This window comes from Anabrus simplex, chromosome 1 (assembly GCF_040414725.1).
Source record: "Anabrus simplex isolate iqAnaSimp1 chromosome 1, ASM4041472v1, whole genome shotgun sequence".
NCBI lineage: Eukaryota > Metazoa > Arthropoda > Insecta > Orthoptera > Tettigoniidae > Anabrus > Anabrus simplex.
Window position 1 is genome coordinate 1,169,726,103 of NC_090265.1, and position 14,882 is coordinate 1,169,740,984.

The 14,882-nt window shown below is 35.3% G+C and overlaps 1 protein-coding gene across 4 annotated transcripts in view; it reads right to left on the reverse strand.

The window, feature by feature from the left end:
- LOC136858151 (uncharacterized) overlaps positions 1-14,882 on the reverse strand; it is a 271,168-nt gene that overhangs the window by 101,440 nt on the left and 154,846 nt on the right. The gene's annotated exons all lie outside the window — the stretch shown is intronic.

Below are 14,882 nucleotides of genomic sequence, written 5' to 3' on the forward strand. Positions count from 1 at the left end.
GAGTCTTTCTAATCTTATAAATTATAGGGTAAAATGTTGAACAATGATTTCGTAAAATATTATACAATAACATCTAAAACAACGATATTGCACCAAAGTATGTTAAAAAAAACAAACAAAAAAAAAAACAGTAAATTAACAGTTTTTGAAGATTAAAACTTGGTTAAACATGAATATATGAGAGTTTAAAACTAAAATGGATCCTTTTGTTATATAACATTAAGACTGTGACGGCCTTGAGTGTAAGCACAATCATCAAAGGGGGATGCTTCTTCAATTCCCATAGTAAGAATCCAAGATGGTAAAATCACTGTCAGTTATTTAAAACAGAAGTGAGAACGTAATAAATATGTTAAAATGTATACGGTTGATATATCTGAAAGTAGAAAAGAAAATGGAACTTCTTGTGGAGGTGTTGCTAATGATAAAATGTATGTCGAAGCTAGCGGATGTCAGTAATTATTGCAAGTAATGAAAATCATTTTATTTTCCGTATTGAAAGAATCTCAATAATAATAATAATAATATAAAAGAATTTATTGGACTACAACCTATTCAATACATTACTGGATGTTAACATTTTTAGTTAAACATCGTTAAAATGGAGACATGTTTCGCCCTCCATGTGGGGCATCATCAGTCATATCAAAGCACCTCAAAATTAAACCAGACGTCTGGTTGGAAATTATGAACAATATATATAAGAAAGAATACATTAAAAACACGTACAAAGTCCTATCCTAAACGAAATGACAACAGACTAGTTACACATAGTAAAATACGCTAGTGGTTTCTTAATATTAAAATGAGGTTATCATATGCACAGTATAAAAATGGAAGTAATCAAAGTCCGTATGATATTGAGTTCGATGGTAGTTCTGCGTAGTATATACAAATGTTGGCAAAATAAAACACAATTTATAATTACTGTACACCTATTTCTAATTGTTAAAATTGATGAGGTAAAACATTCCAATTTGTCTATTTGTAATTTGGCTCCAACCAAAATAATTCGCCCTAGGATTCATGAGGTAGTCAACTCCGTTGGTCACTTTCTATTTGAATGGAGTGCACAGTGCAAGTGAACAGCTTTTGTTGATTATAAACTGAGGCTGTGCTAAGACAGAGTTAAAACAACACCAGCTTCAAATGAAGATAGTTAAAAACATCATTAGGTTCTTCCTAGTTGACTAAAAATTTGCGTATATTTTGTTGTTGAAGTGTGGGAAAGTCAGTTGTTGGTTGATTAAAAGAAACTCAAACGCAGTACATTGTACAGAATACAGATAAACAAAGAACAAGTCCTTCAAATGTCCACACACCTACAATTGTTAATTTAACCAACGTACAGTTTTCTGGAACAGAAACGGAACTCCTGAATAAATGTCCAAAGTATAACTGGCCTAGTGAAAAGAAAGGACTTAGATATTATTACCACAGTGGCTGAGCTAGAGGCTAACATTTCTAACCTCCCTTTGAAGTTCAAAATGACATTAGATTTGACATAAAAAAGAAATTACCTACACTAGCTAAAGAACTTAATGCTAAATCTGACTCTAATCAAAAAACTTTAATACGTAATTTGAGAACTAAAAATAAAAGATAATGACATCATAGTCACAAAAGCTGATAAGGGAGGGTCTATAGCATTAATGGATAAGGACGATTACATAAATAAAACTGAAGAACATTTTAAGGATAAGATTTATACAATAGTTAGCAAAGATCCTATCATAAGAATACAACGCAATTTAAAATCTACAATTAAGAACTCCACATTCCTTCTCAATGAACAGGAACAACAGAGACTGATCAACATGAACCCCAGCATTCCAATAGCCAGAGCCCTACCTAAAATCCATAAAAACATTCCCGGACGTCCGATTATTAATTGCCGTATTAGCCCTACCTATAAAGTTTCCATGGTTTTCTAAAACAACATTATGAGTTTAACCCCTCAGCGCCGACCTCTATACGTGGTATAGACCCTCTTTCCTTCCGTAGCCGCTGACCTCTATACGTGGTATAGACCCATACATGGTTTAACATTTACGGCTATAGCGCGAAGAGTTTTGGAGTTACTGATATGCAAATTGTTTTGTTTCCAAGAAGACAGTTTCGGGTTTATCAGTGTTGTAAATAAGAATTGAAAAATCGTTATAATGTAGTTGTTTTTGCAAGGATAATTATTTGTCAAATAAGTCTGAGCACTAATCTCTTGTTTTTTTTAAAGTATGTTTGCTTCATTCTTTCCCACAGAATAAAATAAAGAAATGATGATCTGAGAAGTTTGTCTTTTCGTGTGATGTTCTTTGCTCTATTTGTACACTGGGAGTGCGGTTTATTTATTATATTTGTCTTTATTTCTCAGCTTGTAATATTTTCGTAACTCTCCATGAGCGCTCTGTGTAGGCATCAGTTAGTGCTGCTTTCTGTCATACGATACGAGAACCAGTTGTTCATGGTATATATCTCGTTTGAAAGACGTTATCTTGACCTTTTATCTGAAATATGTATCGAGTTGGTTTGTTTCGTCATGAATGTTATTCCCCTCATTCATTTTCTTCCTGCTGCTTTCGGTCTCGCTGCAGCTTCACCAGTCCGTGTGACGCGCTGCGCTCAGCCGTGGTATGGCTGACAGTAACGTGCTTGAAATATTGTATAATTCAGAAGAAAGTTTAGTCGGAAGTAGTAGTGACAGTATAAGCAGCAGTGATAATGAAATAGATGATGTAGCAGTGGTAAATGATGAGAGTGACGACGAGGAGGAAACAGTACTTGGAAATTTCGTGTAAGCGACTATAGATAATTATACAGGTCAAAGAGAAGTTTTCAACGGTGAATTATGGTTGCTAAATCCCCTAATAATACTCACACAGGTCACAGAGACAAATATTGAGCAATTACCTTATCGGGTTCAGCAGGTGAAAGGTTTGTTTACAAAATACGTTCGGAAGGGAGGGGCACGAAATATTCAAGGCCGCCGCGCATCAGATAATACAGTTCCAAGGTTTCAGGAAAGAGATTTTTATCAGGAAATTAGCACCCAAGAGTTGGAAATCCAAACCTCAGAGACATTGTATCCTGTGTTCAAAACACGGCGAAAAGACGAAGTCAGTGTACTGGTGCCAGGAGTGTGACTTGAGTCCCTGTCTCAAAGAGTGCTTTGAACTCTATCACACGGAACTAAATTACTAAGGAAATGTGAAACAATTATGTAATTATCTGCATGTACATAGTTCTGTCATAAGGAATTCCAAATTTCGTGAAAATCGGGCTACTCTTATACTTTATTATTACTCTTATACTTGTAGTAACGCTTTAAGTGAATCGATGTATTTCAGTCATGCATAGTTGAAATCTCATCCGGCCGCGGGGTAGGAAGCTATTTAAATGGCTGCGACGCTGAGGGGTTAATAATAAACTTCCTTTAAAGAATTCAATCAAATTTTGCGATATTTTAAGTAAATTTGACTTACAACCTAACCATATATTGTGTTCCTATGATGTCATAAACATGTACCCAAATATACCTACTAAAGAAACAGTCAAATTATCTATGACAATATTTCAAAACATAGCAGCCTGAGTAAGCTGGAAATTGATGAATTTATGAAGATCTTGAATTTTGTATTGAATAACAACTTTTTCTCCTTTAATGGTAAGATTTATCAACAGACTGGCTTAGCCATGGGTGACCCTTTGTCTGGCATCTTGGCTCACATTTACATGGACTCAATAAAGTACACGAAAATCAAAGAACATATAAAAAGTATATGTTTGTGGCTAAGATTCATGGATGACACGTTTGTGGTTATTGACAAAAATGTTACTAACAGCGACAAAGTTTTAGAGAATTTAAATAAAATTGACCCTAATGTAAAATTCATGAAGGAAGACAAAGTTAAACAGTCCTTAAATCTTTTAGATATAACGAACACGCGCGCAAATAATACTTTTGATTTTCAAATCTACAGAAAACCCACACAATCTCCTTTAACCATAAATAATTACTCTTTACATCTCAAATCTCAAAAATAAGCGTCATTCTATAATTTAATACACAGAGCTTTGAAAATCCCACTCTCCCCTCACAACTTAAAAATAGAATTAAATTATATAAAGAACTTGGCTAAACTCAATGGGTTCAAAGTTGAAATGATTAACCAGTTAATCAATAAAGTCAAATACAAACTATCCACGAATCTCATTCCGGATAAACCTAAAAAACTAGTTACGCTACGTTTACATACAATAACCCAGCCATCCACCAGATCGCCAACATACTGAAGAAATATGACACTAATATTGCTTTCATAACAGTAAATTCAAATCGAAGTATATTTTTTAATCATAATAAAGTCAATTATAAAAACAGCCGTTTTTCAAGATCTGGTATTTAGAGATTAACTTGTGCTCAGTGTGGATTTAGTTATGTTGGTCAAACTGGGCGCAGCTTCTATACGAGATATATGGAGCATTACAATGCCTTAAAACACAACAAATATTCAGCGATGAGCTCACACACGAGTGAAACAGGACACCAGTTTACATCAAATGATAAGGATCTCACTATTCTAAAATGTATAGGCAAAGGAAAACTTATGAATGAATTAGAAAGTCTTTACATCTTTTTAGACCAAGCCTATAACAAAGACCATAATCTTAATGATGCCACGGAGGCAAAAAAAATCCTTTATATGAGCTAACTCCAAAGTTATTAGTCATTGTGAATTCAAAATATAATACAATCCCGCAGACTTTTAGAACTTCTTGTTCTAAAGCTTCCACCACCTCGTCACATGTTAGGCCCGCCCATCTTGCTCCTAACAGCCCTCCAATAACAACACCTGCGCGCAAGGATCCACCCACCCTTACCCCCCGTCCATGTCCTTCACTGCCTCAGCCACACCATTATAATACTAGAAGTAGAAAGCTCAGTCAAGCTAGCGTTGCTGGAACAGCCCGACGTACTTAATACGCACCGTACGAGTAAGTACCGCCTTAGGCATTTTTGGCGTACGGAAAGTCTCTTGTACAGTACTATTTAACCAACTTTCATTAACATTTTGTTTCAGAAAAAACTCGATCATTTCTTCCAACATATGTTTCATCGGGGTTATAACACCCACTTGACCGTCTTTTGGATCCAATTGATTACCACACCAACATAATTACTGACATCCGCTAGCTTCGACATACATTTTATCATTAGCAACACCTCCACAAGAAGTTCCATTTTCTTTTCTACTTTCAGATATATCAACCGTATACATCTATATATATAAAATAACTTGTCCTGACTGACTGACTGACTGACTGACTGACTGACTGACTGACTGACTGACTGACTGATTCATCATCGCCGAGCCAAAACTACTGGACATAAAGTAATGAAATTTTGGGGATATATTCATATTAAGATGTAGGTGCTCGCTAAGAGAGGATTTTTGGATATTCCGTCGCTAAGGGGGTGAAAAGGGGGGTGAAATTTTAAAATGAGTGTATCTATATCTCAAAACTTTAAAAGTTTACAGATGTAAAAATTGGTATTTAGAATCTTCTTTGAAAATAAGGAAACACATATTTTTTTGTTTTTCAGAAAATCCCAATAGGAGGGGTGAAAAAGGGTGAAAATGGAGGAAAATGGGTTGAATGCCTTTAATCAGGATACCGGTACTTATATCTCAGAAACTGAAGATATTACAGACCTGCAAATTGGTACTTTTGATCTCTTTTAAAAATAAAGAAACACGTATTTTTTTGTTTTTGGAAAATCCAGTTAATGGGAGGGTGAAAAGGGGGTGAATTTTTAAATTGAGTGAATCTATATCTCCAAACTTTTAAAGTTTGCAGATGTAAAAATTGGTATTTAGAATCTTCATTAAAAATAAAGAAACACGTACTTTTTTGTTTTCGGAAAATCGCAATAGGAGGAGTGAAAAGGGGTGAAAAGGGGTTGAATGCCTTTAATGAGGTTACTTATATATCAGAAACTGAAGATATTACAGACCTGAAAATTGGTGTTTGGGATCTCCTTTAAAAATAAAGAAACACGTATTTTTTTGTTTGTGGAAAATCCAATTGATGGGGGGGGGGGGGGGTGAAAAGGGGGTTATTTTTTAAAATGGGTGTATCTATATCTCAAAACATTTAAAGTTTATAGATGTAAATATTGGTATTTAGAATTTCCTTTAAATAAAAGAAACACGTATTCTTTTGTTTTCGGAAAATCCCAATAGGAAGAGTGTAAAAGGGTTAATAATGGGTTGAATGCCTTTAATGAGGCTACTTATAATTCAGAACCTGAAGATATTACAGACCTGAAAATTGGTATTTTGGATCTACTTTAAAAGTAAAGAAATACGTATTTTTTTCGTTTTTGGAAAATCCAAATATTGGGGGCAGAAAAGGGGGGGGGGTGAATTTTTTAAAATGAGTGTGTCTACATCTTAAAACTTTAAAATTTACAGATGTAAAAAACTGGTAGTTAGAATCTCCTCTAAAAATAAAGGAACACGTATTTTTTTGTTTCCTGTAAATCCTGATAGGAGGGGTATAAAAGGGTGAAAAATGGGTTGAATGCCTTTAATGAGGATACATATATCTCAGAAACGAAAGATATTACAGAACTGAAAATTTGTATATGGGATCTCCTTTAAAAATAAAGGAACACGTATTTTTTATTTTTTGGAAAATCCAATTAATGGCGATTAAACAGGAGTGACAATTTGGGGTGAATTTTTTGAAAGACTATATCTACAGAATATCTTGGAAACGTAAAATGTTACAGACGTAAAAATTGGGTGTTTGGAATCTCCTGTAATGTAAAGAAACATAGGTAATTTGTTTTTGGAAAATCCACTTAAGGAGAACTCAAAAGGGGTAATTTTAAAATGAGAAGTTTTACAGTATATCTAAAAAACGTAACATGTTACAGAAGTGAAAAATGGTATTTTTTATCTCTATTAAACATAAAGAAACGTGTATTTTTAGTTTCCGGAAATACCACTTGGGCGGAGGTGGGGGGGTGGGGGTGGTAAAAGTGACTGAAAATGGTGTTGAATTCTTTTAATTAGGCTACTGATATCTCAAAAATGAAGATGTTACAGACGTGAAATTTGATATTTGGAATCTGCTTTAAAAGTAAAGAAACACGTATTCTCGGAAAATCCAATGAAGGGGGAGGGGGGTGAAAGAACTGAAAAATTAATTGACTTAATTGTATGAGAATACATACATCTAATAGAAACTAAAGTTGTTACAGACGTGAAAATTGGTATTTGGTTCTCCTTTAAAAACAAAGAAAAACGAGTTTCGAAGGGGAAAGTATCTTGGAGGCAGGAGTGAAAAGGAGTTGAATTCCTTTCATGAGACACATAAATCAAAAACTGAAGAAGTTAGAGTCGTGATAATTGGTACTTAGAAGATCCTTTACTATTAAAGAAACAAGTATGTTTTGCGGGAAAATTCACTTGTTTTAACATATTTATTACATTCACACTTCTGTTTTAAATAACTGACAGTGATTTTACCATCTTGGATTCATACTATGGAAATTGAAGAAACATCCCCCTTTGATGATTGTGCTTACACTCAAGGCCGTCACAGTCTTAATGTTATATAACAAAAGGAACCATTTTAATTTTAAACTCTCATATATTCATGTTTAACCAAGTTTTAATCTTCAAAAACTGTTAATTTACTGTTTTCTTTTAACATACTTTGGTGCAATATCGTTGTTTTAGATGTTATTGTATAATATTTTACGAAATCATTGTTCAACATTTTACCCTATAATTTATAAGATTAGAAAGACTCCATATGTATTATTTTTAAGATTGATATAGGCTGATGATGCCCGTCAAGGAGGGTGAAACCTGTACCATTGACTTTTACGTATTATGTATAAATTTTAACCATATGAAATAGTGGATTATATTGCATTGTATTGAACAGGTGGACTTATAAATATTGTAATAATATTTGAGACATACGTCAACTTCAATACGGAACCAAAATGAGAATAGTAGTGAGGAACAGTCAACAAGTAAAGGAAGGGTTACAGTGAAGCTGGGAACTAATATGACGCAAACCGAAAAACTTGATCTTCTCAGATCAGATGTAAGGCTTTTCAGGCGTTTGCTCTATTAACCAGCGTTTTGTCTTTGGTCTGACACTAGACTCATCAGAGTGGAATGTGTCAGACCCTACCCTCTGGTGGGGTGTATGCAGATGAATTTACCAGAAGCCTATTATAAGAGGCACAGTCTGATAACTGCATACGGGAGATAAATCTCCACAATGGAATTATTGCCCGCCTAGCAATTCCGAATGGAATTCTAAGTTCCCATGGAGGGAATTAGATATTTTTTCATCAATAGAGAATGTCAAAAACCGGATCAGATGTAAGGCTTTACAGGCGTTTGCTCTATTAAGCAGCGTTTTGTCTTTGGTCCCACACTAGACTCATCTAGTGATCGGAAAATCGGCAAAGCCTCGCTGTTTATCGGGTGTCAATTAATTACCGGTCACGTACCAAAGCAAGCCCAGAAATCGCAGATGACAAGCTCCATTTACAAAACTTGGCTGCGTGGTATTGACAAAAAGTTTCAATGTGAAGGGAGGAAAGGTTAACTGCAACAAACAGAAGAGACTAACAGATATTTTTTTTTTTTCCAAAGGTGTTAACGGAACTATGTTTCTTGTTTCACTACTGTTTGTACTGTATCCTGTCTTCTACAACAATACTAAAATAAGTGTTATAATTAAAGTGATGCCATAAAATATAGTTTCTTTGTATATTTTAAGTACTGTTAAAAATAATGTATTCAGTAAAAGCCCATAGATACACGACTCAAAAACGGTTCTGTATATCTCGAAATTTTGATAACTTGAAATAAAATTTATCTCCCGAGGTGATTCGAGATATCAAGGTTCTACTGTCTTTATATCACACTGACACACACAACCGAAACAGAAGTTAGAGAGGGAGAGAGACAGAGGGAAACAAGAAGCTTCTCATTCACAAATGAAGATATTTTCATAGAAATCCAACTGCTTCAGCAAGGAAAAGCAGCAGGAAGTGATCAAATTACTGGGGAGGTATTAAAGACAATAGGGCGCTACCTAGTGCCTTATTTAAAATTTCTCTTTGACTATGTCATAAATAATAGTGTAATACCAAAGGAATGGAAGGAATCTATAATAATACCAATTTATGAAGGAAAGGGGGATAAAAGGAAACCAGAGAACTACAGACCAATCAGCCTGACCAGTATAGTTTGTAAAATACTGGAGAGTTTAATAGCAAAGTACATCAGAGGGATATGTGATGATAAAAATTGGTTCATGAGGAGCCAGTATGGATTTAGAAAGAAATTTTCTTGCTAGGCACAACTGGTGGGATTTCAGCAGGACATATCACATCAGTTGGATTCAGGTCAGTTAGATTGCATAGTCATAGATCTTTCCAAAGCCTATGATAGAGTGGAACATGGAATATTATTAAAGAAATTGGAGGGAATAGGATTGGACGCGAGGGTTATATGTTGGATAAGAACATTTCTAAATTCAAGGGTTCAGAAAGTCAAAGTAGGAAATAATATATCACAGGAAGAGAAAGTTTGGAGGGGAATTGCACAGGGTAGTATAAACAGTCCGTTACTTTTCTTAATATACGCAAATTATTTACGGAGCAATATAACATCAAAAATAAGATTGTATGCAGATGACATAATTGTTTATAATTGTTCAGAATTACAAAGGGACCTTGAAAGTATCCAACAATGGGTTGAAGAAAATTATATGAAGGTTAATGGAGGCAAATCAACTGTTACAACATTTACAAACAGGAGCTTTAAAACTGAATTTGAATATACTTTGGATGAGGTAGTTATCCCAAAAGATGGCAAGTGCAAATACTTAGGTGTGAGATTTGAAAGTAACTTCCACTGGAAGCGTCATGTTGATGACATTGTTGGGAAAGCATACAGATCATTACATGTCATAATGAGGCTACTTAAAGGATGCAACAAAGAATTAAAGGGAAAAAGTTACTTAAGTATGGTTCGTTCATTATTGGAATATGCAAACAGTGTTTAGGATCCTCACCAAGAATACCTAATAAAAGAAATAGATAGTGTGCAGAGGAAAGCAGCAAGATTTGTAACAGGGGATTTCAGGAGAAAAAGTAGTGTATCAGAAATGTTAGAGGAACTTGGGTGGGAAATTTTAAGAGAAGGGAGAAAACTAGACTTACAGGATTATATAGAGCCTATACAGGAGAAGCAGCATGGGGAGATATCCGTGAGAGGCTTCAGTTGGAAAATAATTATATCGGCAGGACAGACCACAAATATAAAATTAGAAGGAATTTTAGCAGAAGTGATTGGGGTAAATTTTCATTCAGTGGGAAGGGTGTGAAGGAGTGGAACAGTTTACCAGGGGTAGTGTTTGATCCTTTTCCAAAATCTGTACAAATATTCAAGAAGAGAATAAACAGCAACAGAGAAAATAAATGAAGTGTTAGAGGGCATTCGACCAGTGCAGGTTATTGTAAATAAAAAAATGTGTGTGAATAAATTCCATCCTCTGGTCTAAGGAGTTTGGACAGCCGAAGTAGGGGACTGCCTGTAGGGGTGAAGTACAGTGGGGACTTTGAGGGCCCTGGGACCACTACGGTAGCTGTGAAGGCCTGCCTATCAGGAACTCTGAAAAGTGGTGGCTAAAGGGGCTCTGGTTAAGACGTAGCAGGTCGTTATGCTACTTAGGTTCCAGAATGGGTAAAAGAAAAAAAAAGTAAATAAATGCAATGTAAAGTTTAATCTTATACCAGTTGTATAGTATCATTTGAAATAATTCCACATACTGTATATCAGTAGACTATATTTGTAAGTAGTACAAGAGATATTATAAGTATAATTTTGTAAACAATATAAATTTATTAAGGATGAGCTGTGTGTTTAATAGAAAAATTGTTAGCGTAAATAGTATAATATTGTATTATAGGAAAATTTTCTTCTCTTGTTAATTTAATATTTAGTGCTTGATAATAATGTATTTTAGTGTACCATCTGCCACTGAGGTAGACACCTCATTTGCAAATAAAGAGGTTTTGATTTGATTTGAACAAATGCATAATAGTTTCTTTTATTAGACTGTAAAATGAACAGAAATTTAATAATATAGGTATCTCTGAACACTTGGTGATAAAGTTCGATATGTTTTTTGGCTATATGTGAAGAGAAAATACCAGAAACATTTGCCGATACAACTCCCTGAAATACATTCAACTCATTAAAATTATGAAGCACAAATGAACAAAAATGTACTGAAATACGCGAAACTACCACATACAAAACAGATCGGTATGTCTCATAAATTACTAACATACAACTTTGACACAGGGAAAAGCACAGAAACGTTAGAAAAAGCACGTGGCCTACAACTCCAATTAAATTATGCACAGAAACGATGTTAATAGTGCGCGAACCACAAAATAAGAAATTAATTCTTTCGTCCCGATTAACTGAGTCGCTAGCGCGCGCCAACCTCTCTTGCTTGTAGGACAATTGCCGTCCCAAATCCCCAGCTGTAAAGCACACATGCTGCTGTAGCGTGCAGGAAACACGATACACGAACGCGACGGACGATATACTCGTGAAATGAAGCATCAAGTAAATACGCTTGAAAATCAGGTTGGGTAAATTACACAAGCATATAAGAATTTATTCTTTATCCTAGAGGAAGAGTATTGACTGTACTGCAGGTTATATTGGTCAAAAATAGAAAATAAAAATAATTTGAAGTTAAAAATTTCATGATCGTTCCGTATTGAATAGAGAAATATACCGTATTAAATAGAAGGAACGATCCACCTTTCAATACTCTGTTATTAAGTTGAACCAAATAGAAGTTACAACCTGTTCATTTGGGACTGGTTTAAACATATTTGAAGTGTCGTCAGCCAATTAGCAAAGCAGTGCAAAAAATTAAGTCATAAAGATCTAAAAACACTTAACACTATGATCGCAGACAAAAAGAGTACGTGGAAAAATTAACACTATTTCATGCTGAAGCAATTCCAGTTGATGTTCATAACACAATGATCACAGTCAAAAGAGTAAAAAGAACAACACTATTTCATGCCGAAAGAAATTAAGTTGAAGTTCATAAGCATGTCTAGTACAATCTTGTTGTGCCGCATTCACATATTGTACCCATCCAAATAGTATTTTATAGGATTTATAGAGGTTTAGTTCAATTCCTGTAATTTCATACAGGTATACGCACGAACAAGCATCAGCTGGTTACCAGGCTGTTCCGCTGCGAGCAAGCTAAACTAGGTCAGGCGTCCAAGGACATAGATTACGTCGTACGGCTTATGTCATACAGCAAGCGTCGGAGACAAAGGGCGAGTGAATTCCAGAAACATCTATACCAAATATGGAACGACGAATCACGTTGCAGAATAGGCGTCAACCAATCAGAAGGAATGAAACCGCACTACATACAGAAATCACTCTGGAAGGAAGAGAAACAGTATCTTTAGCGTGAGACTGCGCGACTGACAGATTAAATATGAGAATTACTGCTACATCGTATTGAAAGAATTCGTCAACTGCAAAACAGTACTGCACGGCATTACTGCATTCAAGAATGTTTGTCTTAATTTACCGTACAGACGGATCAGCAAAGTACGACATCACATCGCATTAGATTCAACTGAGTATAATATTACAAACCACGGATCATCACAGCAAGACATTATGCCAAATTTCGATCACAGTAAACTCTAGAATGTTCTAGTAGGCACCACCAGGCAACCTAATTATCGAACTGGAAGCTTCGAAAGTAAACCTTGCTGATGAACATCGTATCAGAAAGTGTTAACAGCTCGTGTCTAGTATTCGAGATTATGAGGATTCAATTAAGTGCTATAAACTTATAATAGGGTCAAGATTTAAGTCTTTAATAAGTGTTGAACCGCATTGTACATCATTGCGCCAGTTAAGTATTGTAAAGCAAACTATTGGAATATGAGTGAGGATCCAATTCTAATATAAAATTTTAGTTTCAGCAAATCTACGAGAGCCAATTTTCATCATGGATTGACCAAGAAGGAATTCCTGGCGAACTTTAAGACATCGCTGGGATGATTCCATACTATGTGACTACACTGGAATCACGAGCTGTTAAGCCGACGTGTGGGAGCAGTACAATGAACTTGTTCATGTATAATCCGCCATAATCCAGAGGAAGAACCTGCAGCTACATCTGTATTCCTGACGCCGGAGATATACATTGAAACAATAAGTACTCTTGTAACATTATCCTTTCTTTATGTAGATTACTAGTTGGATTGTATTCTTATGTAAAGAAAATGTTGAGTTTAGTTAGAGGAGTAGAATTTCACAATTTTGGTGATGGTAGAGTAGGTATTTATTGATTTCTCGCTTTATTGATTTCTTGGATTATTGCTGTATTGATTCATTGATTAATCCCCATTTGTTGGTGAATTTCATGAGGGTATGAGAGTAATTAAGATCTTCAAAATGAATTACTGGGAAATGAAGGCTATAATAATAATGATGATGATGAAAGATTTCATTAAAATAATGACAATAATAATAAAAATTTATCAGTCAACTTTAAAGCAATGATTTAACTGAAGCGTTGATAGAGAATGATATTTTGAAAATAATTCTGACCTTAACACATTCACGCCCTATCCGAGTTAGGCCGGATAAGCGCAACCTTGAACTGGAGCTGTTCCTGCGTAGCTGGGATCTATTTTGGTCACAAATATGTGTAAGAGAGAGATGAGGGTAATACCCTTATGAATGCTTCTACTCACCAGAAACCCCATGGCCACGGCGATTTTCCCTCCCAATGCACTTCTTTTGTTTTGTTTCTGAAGGTAGCCTTGTGCTGGCCCAACTATCTGAGTAGTTGATTTGTGATTGCACAAGCGTGTGTATAATCGCATTCTGAAGTGTTACCGTGGTGTGTAGGGACAATATAAATTATGCAAGTGGTGCGAATTTACAAAGCACAGTTTTTCAGCTGCTTGAAAATGATCTTGGCCAGGGGTATACAGTCTATATGGAGAATTATTACAATAGCGTTGGACCCGCGAAACAATTACGGGAACAGAACACTGCCGTATGTGGAACAATACGGTCAAATAGGGGTGTACCAAAAGATCTAAAGGAACATCACGGAATTCTCAAATGGGGGGGAAAGTGAACCCGATATACAAGTACAGTCACCTCTCTCTGACATTTCAGCTCCAACTTCATCAGCTCCAAGTCAAAGTCCCGCGATTTTGCCGCCTAAAAGGGCACCAGCAAAGAATCACCGTTTAGGTTAGATGGGAAGAGAAAAGAGCATATTCTCTTGAAGTTTCCACCATCAAATAAAGTGAAGTTCTCCTAAGGAAGGTGCAAAGTGTGCTTCAAAAATAAAATTATTAGTGAAACACGCTATTTTTGTAGAAAGTGTGATGTTCCATTCACCCAGGAAAGTGTGACATTACCTACCACACCCTACAGAGATACTAGAGGACTTCATTAAGGTATGTGGAAAATTTTGTTTCCATATTTGTTTATTTTACAACTTATTGTGAAAAGAATTTGTTGTTGTTTGCTCTGCCACTAACAGCTGGAATAGCTGGGCCAGCCCTTTAATAGCCCACTCAGATGATGGGCGTGAATGTGTTAAAAGGGAAGGTGATAGTTGTTACCCAGTAGGCAGTTCATCGAGATGGTACCCTTAAAAATAATAATCATGGAAATAATAATAATAATGATTAGGAAATGTAGTGATGTTGTTGAGATATAAAATGCAAGTGACAATTGTATGATGATTTTTTTTCATGA